Raw genomic sequence first — 8,246 nt, 5'->3', positions numbered from 1 at the left:
TGGCAAATGTTCCTGTGGAATGTTTTAATAATTAATTCATGTATAGAGTCGGTTCAGTCCCAGGGGGCAGTGGACCACAGCACCTCCTGTCTGGACGGTCCTGTCTGGGCGGTCCTGTCTGTACATGTTCAGTGCTTTTTATAGTCTTTGATTGTGATCAGATAATATGCCAATGTAATGTAGCTTTGGTGTGAAGAAGGAAGAGGGACTGGAAGTCACGGCCGGACGCTGTCGTAGCAACAGCAGAACAAACAGCCATAGAAAACAGAACAAGGAAGAACTAACGGGGAAAAAACAAAAAACTCTGTCAAAAAACAGTGACACTCTACTCCAAAACACACTACACACACTCCACAACACACTCCACACACACACCAAAACACACTACACACACTCCACAACACACTCCACACACACACCAAAACACACTACACACACTCCACAACACACTCCACACTCTCCAAAACACACTCCACACACTCCACAACACACTCCACCAGGGCCGGAGTGGGCCACTTTTTCAGCCCGGGAGTTTCATGCCCAAATCCGGCCCAAAATTATTTTTCCCTCCCAATCGGCCCAAACTAGAGATTGACATGAGCCGGCCCATCGGGAATCCTCCCGAACCTCCCGATTAGCCACTCCGGCTCTGCACTCCACACACACCAAAACACTACACACACTCCACGACACACTCCACACACACACCAAAACACACTCCACAACATCCTCCTCAACACACTCATGACTAAACTGAATCAGCACACACAAATTTAGCAGCTATTTCCAGCTCTGTCCTGGCCGGCTCGAGACTCTGCTGCAGAAGAGGGTGGTGTTATGCTTTCATGCACGTGTTCCATAATGTGGTTTTTCTTTTATAATGTGAGTTTTATTTTATTTTAGTTTTGTTTTTTCTTGCTAATTTCTTACAGTAAATTATTATACTCTGTCGAACCCATCGATGCCAAACATACTGACACCTTGGAAACACACTTCACTGCTCAGCTCAGCTTCTCAGATTCCTTCTGAATAAGGTCAAGCTTGAAAAATGCAACTACATTTGCAGCTGTGCCTTGTAATTCATGTATCTTGTATAAATATTTATCTCTTTTTTTGCTGAGATTGACAGGTTCAGCATATTCCTGAGATAAATCCAGGGGCTCATAAAACAATCACGGAGGCTCTCCACTCACGGTTCTCCTCGTTCATGGTTTTCCACGCTCATGGTTCTCCACACTTATGGCTCTCATGGTTCTCCACACTCACGGTTCTCCACACTCATGGTTCTTCACGCCCATGGTTCTCCTCACTCATGGTTCTCCACAGTCATGGTTCTTCACGCCCATGGTTCTCCACACTAATGGTTCTTCACACTTATGGTTCTTCTCACAGCCCCCAGCCATTTCAGCATGAGAACAAATCTGAACAGTGCAAATGACATGGTGTGGAACACCATTCCAGAACGGTGAGACACCCTCGGTGTGGAACACCATTCCTGTCCAGCTGCATGGTGCAGTCAGAGCTCTGAGCTCCAGGTGTGTTAGGGAGGAGTATCCAAAGCTGGTTCACTTTATTTGTCACAGACGTGCATATTCATAAATCAGTGCTTAATTCATTATTAGTCCAAAAACATCCTCATTTGGTGTGGCCCTTACATACCAGAGATCACAACACCCAAAACCTGAGCATCTGGTTTTTTTGGCGAAGGTGATAGTTAAAGTTTCAGCTCTGATAGATGCTTGTCTTAAAGGGCTCATGTCCTACATTTTTTATTTATTTACTTTATTACTGTTGCTTTATGCAAAACAATCATCATTAATTTAACATGACCTTTTTTCAACCGTTTGAGGGCAGTCATGATCTGGTGGTTAGGGAACCGGTCTTGTGACTGGAGGGTCATGGGTTCGATTCCCAGGCCCTAGGCCATGACTGAGGTGCCCTTTAGCAAGGCACTTAACCCCAACTGCTCCCCAGGCGCCAGGCTAGGGCTGCCCACCGCTCTGGGCATGTGTGCACCATGGCCCCCTAGTGATCACTAGTGTGTGTGTGTGTGTGTGTGTGTGTGTGTGTGTGTGTGTGTGTGTGTGTGTGTGTGTGTGTGTGTGTCTGTGTGTGTGTGTGTGTGTTCTCACTGCTCAGATGGGAAAATGTGGAGGACTAATTTCAATTGGAGTGAAAATCACAATTGACAATATGTCCACTTAACCTTTGTTCCTAAAATGTATTTCGGCTGTTTGTTACATAAATATCTGTGTTTGATTGGTTTCCCCTTTCAAAAATCACTTTCTGAAACATGAAACATGTCTGAGAGCTACGATGTAAGTGGGTGTGCTAAAGTGCTGTAGGCATAATAGGTGGAGATATGTATGCTGTTGTGAACCAAAACATCACTTTAGCAATTTAGTTTATATTCCACATGTGTAGCGTATAGAATGGGAGAATGAATAATGTGTTTCATAATTGTAACAATATTTACTTATTATTATTTATTGCATATAATTTTTCTGGAACGAACAGTCAGCTACAAGAACACGAGGACTGCTTCACGAATAAAAACACAACAGGTAAATGTGTGGTGAGTCCTGGGTCTGCCATTACAGTGATGACAACATGAGTCTACCTCACGTCCTGGTCTCTCGTTAGACAGAAAAGGGTGGTTATGTTTCAGCTGACACTGCACACTACAGTCATCTGTGCTGGAGACTCATGATGCAACAAGTTCTGACAAGCTTCAGAACATAAATGACGCGTTGCGTTTCCAAACCACAGGCTAACGGGGTGAAGCAGGGCCCAGGTGAGGAGAGGGAGGTTAAAGACATGTCACGGTGTGTGAAACCCAGCCAGCGACAGCCACACTCTCATACAGGCTTACAGGAAGAGAATGTGTGGTTTGTCCCAGTTTCTTTGTCACTGACAGATATGCGTTTGTGTTTGTGCTCGGAAACATGCAGACGCTAAAGTCATTTCCTCCTGCTGTCGTTCAGGATACCTGCAAAATATCCGCCTAGACTGTGTTTCTTGAAGTCACGCCACATGTTGTAGGCAGTGTCTCCCCTCTTCATGCTGGCTTGAGCCCACAGTAGTTGGTCTGAAAGGGGGTAGCAGTAGATGGATAATATAAAAGAATTAGAAATGGAATCATGGTTGTTTTAAGCTGTGTATGTTGTCACCACAAGTTTCTTTTTAGGAGCATTGAGGTATGTAATCCGGTAATAGTTTGGCGCAGACTACAAACGTCTCAGAACTGGGTGTTCTTGCTCAGTTAACTCAACAAACAAAAATACCTAAGTGTTGTTTTTCTAGCAGGATCCATGCTAGTACAACTGAGCTTGCTTGGTCTTTAGCCAGTTTTGGCAGTTTTGTCAGACTGTTTCCTGTAAGTATTTGGTGTGCCATACATGTGACATGACTGGTTAACCTCATTGATTGTGCTTGTGTGTTTCCACTCTGCAACCAATTAGCAGGGTTCATTTCTCAATTAAAAAAGTGTTCTGTGAGAAACACAAAGTAAACTCATTTTTACATGGAATAAACTGAATATTTATTATAGAAAAAAACTTTTTTGTCTTCAAAACATCTTTGCCTAGTTTACCTGATTATATTTTTATATAAGTTCTTCCTGTACGCTTCTGTGGACTCTATTAACATGAGTAAAAAGTATAAATCTATATTATGAAATACAATAACCTTCATAAGTGTGATAAGCGTGCCACCACTGCCGCTGGTCTGATAGTGAAACACATTGTCAGAGAAGGTGTGGAGGTCTCTCAGACTCACCAGCAGGACTCCACATATCAGGGAGGGTGTGGAGGTATCTCAGCATCACCAGCAGACCTTCCTGTGTGAATGGGAAGCAGTGTTTTCAGTAGTAGGTCCATCTCAGCTGTATGGGGAGAATCTAAATGGGAATATCAATAAATAAGCAGCTCTAAATGACCCCGCCTTTCCCGGGAGGCAGAGCGTGATAAAGGAGCTTACCTCCGCCACCTGCACCTTCACTTTTGCGCCAATATTTGTCACGCGTGGAAGTGAACGGGCCCTCCGCACATTCGCATTGATGAGATCGGGCTTCATAAGCGTGCGGGGCTATTGACGACATGCATTATGCATGCTGGCATCCTCTAGGCTCTCATCTTCAGAGCTTTTCTGAATTCCATTATTCATGCCTTAGTGTCGGCCCTCCGCAGTGGGTAAGTGCTCGCCTATGAGATTGCGTTGATCGCCAAAGCGCGGGTTGTCTCAATCCATACCCAGCATGCCGTGCACGGCCATAATGCGACGCAGAGCTCCGGGAGAACTGGAAGGCCGTACAGTATCAGCGCACGGCCGTGAGACGGATCGCTGCACAGGGCAAATCGCCTGTTAACTTTGCTGTTTCCACAAGAGCTAATGAATAGAAATCAGCGATGTTGTTGTTTCCTTTTTCCCGTGTGCTGGTGGGCGGCAGAGCGGTTTTCTTCTGAGCCTTCCTGCCTCTCAGACACCTTCCGTCTCTGGCCTCCAAGGCCGGCCGGATGCCTAGTGTTCTGCAGCTGAACCTTCTCCACCCTCCAGCACCACCCTCTGGCTCCACCCTCTATTACTTTCCAGTGACTTCATCCCTTTCCAGTAACTCCGTAACTCTGTTTTTGTAGTTACGTTGCAACCAGTTCTCCAGCACATATAAATAGTTGAGAGCCAGTGTTTTACGTAGTTCCTGTCTAGTGAGGTGGAACAGAATATCCAGACCCTGGGGGGAGTGGGGGGGGGGGGGGGGGGGGGGGTGAATACTTGGGCACATTCCCTTCTGGCCAAAGACCTGCAGACATTCAACCTGTACTATTATCTTCTCGACATTTAAGCATCAGAAAGACCATTATGTTATAAAATGCACATGATTGAACATCGACTAAACCAGCCAAAGATTGAGCATTTACTATTTCATTAACAAAGCTGGCTGCACTGATGCGCCCACCTTTAAAACGTGGAGAATATTCGTGATATAGAGTAACTGAGCATTAACACTGAGTGTTGAGACACAGTTCAGACTCTGTGCTGAAGCACATTCATATCCAACATGGAGTGTGATTCCTGCGGGCAGAGTGTGCCCCTAAATTCAGGCTCTCTGTCTCATGAGGATTCAATCAGGCTTTTGCGAATGATACGCCGTCATATTCACACTGTTCACTGTCCTGGAAAAGAAGTGGATTGCACATAACAACAAGGCATCCTTTTATTCTAGAAACCTGCCTCTGGAAGCTTATCTCATTAAAGGAGCATGAGGGGAGCGAAAACGAGTCACAATGTCTGAAAGTACAACACAAAGTAATGTTGTCTCATTCTTGGCTCAGTCAACTGATGCACTGCAGACCTGCGAGAGAGAGAGAGAGAGAGAGAGAGAGAGGGTAAGAACGTTTTGGAGAGAGTTTCAGAAGAGGCACAACTTTTAGGTTGGGGGATGACAAGCATGCAGTGTGTGGGTGATTCAGAGCTGACACTTATAAAACCCAGTTGCAGTAACGGTTTCTCCTGCACTCCTCAGCAGATCCTGTGCATGTGATGAGCTGCTGGTACGGTTCATCCTTCTGTTTGAGGCTGCACATGAGCCAAGAAAGTCGAATATTTCTTCGGCAGAGTAGCAGCTGCCGTCACTTCGCTCGACTGTGGTGTCTAACTGGGATTGGTCTGGGAGTCCAGAGCTGAACTTTGACCCATGGGGAAAGAATGAATTGCATTGACTAAATCGAGGGAGGCTTATGACTAAAGCTATCAGATAGCCTGGGAGCTTTCTCAAATACCTTTTTTCTAATCCATGCTCCTTGGCATTTATTTCTGTGGAAAGGCTTTAAGGGTGATGTTTATTTGCTGTACCCATAATGACACTGCTGACTTGGAAGGAAATTTTGAAAAAAAGTGAACTTCTTTTAATCTCCCTCATGGGCCTCAGTGATTGTTCTTCCTTTTTATTCCTCCTTTTAAAATATGTTTATAATATGTAATGTTTCACACACAGTTTGATTTGATGTATCTGCAGGAGACAGACGGTGTGCTGAGTGATTGTTTGACATGGGTCCTTAAGTATAAATGACAGCCCATCTGAACTTGTAACATCAGATTATACCATTTGCTTTCTAATACATCTATAAACTTATTTTTTAAATGTTCTACTTTTCGAATCCCAAACATTTGAATTATGTTGGATTAAAGTGATGGAGCGTTAAAACTTTATTTTAGGATTCAATCTAATGAGATCAAAAGCAGAAAGGGAATGGCGTCGTGGATTATTTATATAGCGACTTTAGGACTGACATCATGGGCACAGGTGCATGATGGATGTTTTCACGAAGAGGTACCAAGTACCGAGAGGTAAACAAAAAGCCGCAGTGCAGCCTGAGAGAATCCACCGTGACGCCAGTGATGCGGAACAGCCAGCACCAAAACCCACGTCATTCGGACGGCCCGGGCTTCCTGGAACAGGTCCTTCTGCGTTGAATCCATTTTTACCTGTAGCTCCTCCCACTCATCTGCCTGGATGGTTTAAGGGAGGCACGTGACGTAAATCTTAGTAGCTCCGTAAGCGAGAGGGAGATTTTCTGACAGCTTTGTCATATTGAAATGTCAAATGACGAAGTAGGAACTGAAGTCCTGTTTTCTGAGGTCTGTCTGCTGTGGCGTTGTGTTAGCATTGGCTGAAGGCCAGTGCCACTCGGGCGGTGGGTGGGGGGGGGGGGGGTGAGTGGGGGGTTAAATTTATTCGCCTGGGTCCACGTTTCACTTCTGACTACCACCTCAATTTAGGCAAAACAAAATACCACCTCACGGCTTCATGTAGTGGCTCTGTATGAGCAGAACATATTCTACCTGCATTTTGAACCACAGTAGTCAATGTAATGTTTTTCATTAGATGTGCTCAAAATACTAGACACGTTTGATTTAAAAAGGTATTAGTGTGAACAAAAGGTATAAGTGTGAACAGTACACTGAACGACATACACACTGCTGGATGGATTTGTGCTACCCGAGCTCAGAATGACAGAAATGTGTCAATGAATGCATTCCATATGTCTACCACAGATGTTCAAAAGTCGCAAATTACAAGTCAAAGTCAAGTCAAGAGTCTTTAGGCTCGAGTCCAAATCAAGTTAAGAGTCAATATCAGGATACCTTATGGACAGGAGATAATAACTATTTTATATACAGTGGTACCTCGAGTTATGAATTTAATTGATTCCAGAGCTATGATGATCGTAGAAAAGTAGAAAAGTTCATAACTCCAACACATTTTCCCCATTAAAAATAATGTCCCCAAAATTTCCTAAATCATGAAAATATACACGTTTTTAATTAAGAAACACACGTAAAACTTCAAGTGACACAACTAAATAACTAAATAAAAGAAAAATACTGTATACAGTACGAAAATGTATAAAATACGCTATAATCTTACCTTGGCGGCAGATGAGCCCAGCTAATGGAGAGCAGCTGAGGAGAGAGAGAGGGAGGGATATGTACTGTACAGGTAGGCTACACACCGGCACGGAATGAAGCTTAGATACATCTCAGATGCTGTACACTTTACAGTAAACAAAACTTTTGCACTTTCTTTACACAATTTACGTACATTTGCGTCAATTTCATATGCTAACACGTGAGAAGAACATGATTCACAAATGAGAAGTCATTGTGGGAATGGGAGCGATACGCAAACTGCCGGGAACTCAGCGTTTTGTAACTCGATTAAGATTCGTAACTTGAGCAGAAACTCTGAAAATTCCTAAGTGGGGCTGTTTGTAACTTGATGTACCACTGTATTTACCTCCTATTGTCGGCCGTCCGCCATTATCTGCCACTTCCACGTATTGTGTATTTTCTGTGTCTCTTAGCGCCAATACCGTAAAAAATATAAGCGCCCATCATTTTAGAGAACATTTTAACTTTATTTGATCAATCACATCTCAAAACTCTTTAAACATCACTAATTTTGCATGCTCAAAACTCAACACTTTTTTTTCGTTCCGAGCCAGTAATACTTAATTATACTCTATAGCCTACTTAAAATGTTGTTTTGATGGTTGTCTAATGTAAACTAAACAAACCTATCTGGGTGTGTTTTATATATTAGCTATAATGATGGCTAAGTTGCTAACTTGAGCTAAACAAAACTATCTGGGTGTGTTTTAGGTGCTTATGAAACTTGATATTTTTCAGTGTGTTTTGGTTCCCACATTCTTTACACCTTGCATCTTTCGGTTTCGTCCATGGATTTA

General features: G+C 43.6%; 1 long non-coding RNA gene across 2 annotated transcripts; it reads right to left on the bottom strand.

Moving 5' to 3' along the window:
• Positions 1 to 2,490: 2,490 nt before the first annotated feature.
• On the bottom strand, positions 2,491 to 4,725 carry LOC143527583 (uncharacterized). 2 transcript variants are annotated; one of them, XR_013134185.1, is made up of 3 exons: positions 3,979 to 4,725; positions 3,778 to 3,898; positions 2,491 to 3,088 (listed from the first exon to the last, which is right to left on the bottom strand). It is a non-coding gene; the product is annotated as an uncharacterized LOC143527583 (long non-coding RNA). The 2 variants fall into 2 exon arrangements; XR_013134186.1 differs by having other exon boundaries at positions 3,778 to 3,838.
• Positions 4,726 to 8,246: the final 3,521 nt, after the last annotated feature.

The sequence above is a fragment of the Brachyhypopomus gauderio genome, chromosome 11, assembly GCF_052324685.1.
Source record: "Brachyhypopomus gauderio isolate BG-103 chromosome 11, BGAUD_0.2, whole genome shotgun sequence".
NCBI lineage: Eukaryota > Metazoa > Chordata > Actinopteri > Gymnotiformes > Hypopomidae > Brachyhypopomus > Brachyhypopomus gauderio.
The sequence above is the reverse complement of the archived record's forward strand: the minus strand, read 5'-3'. Positions and strand labels throughout refer to the sequence as shown.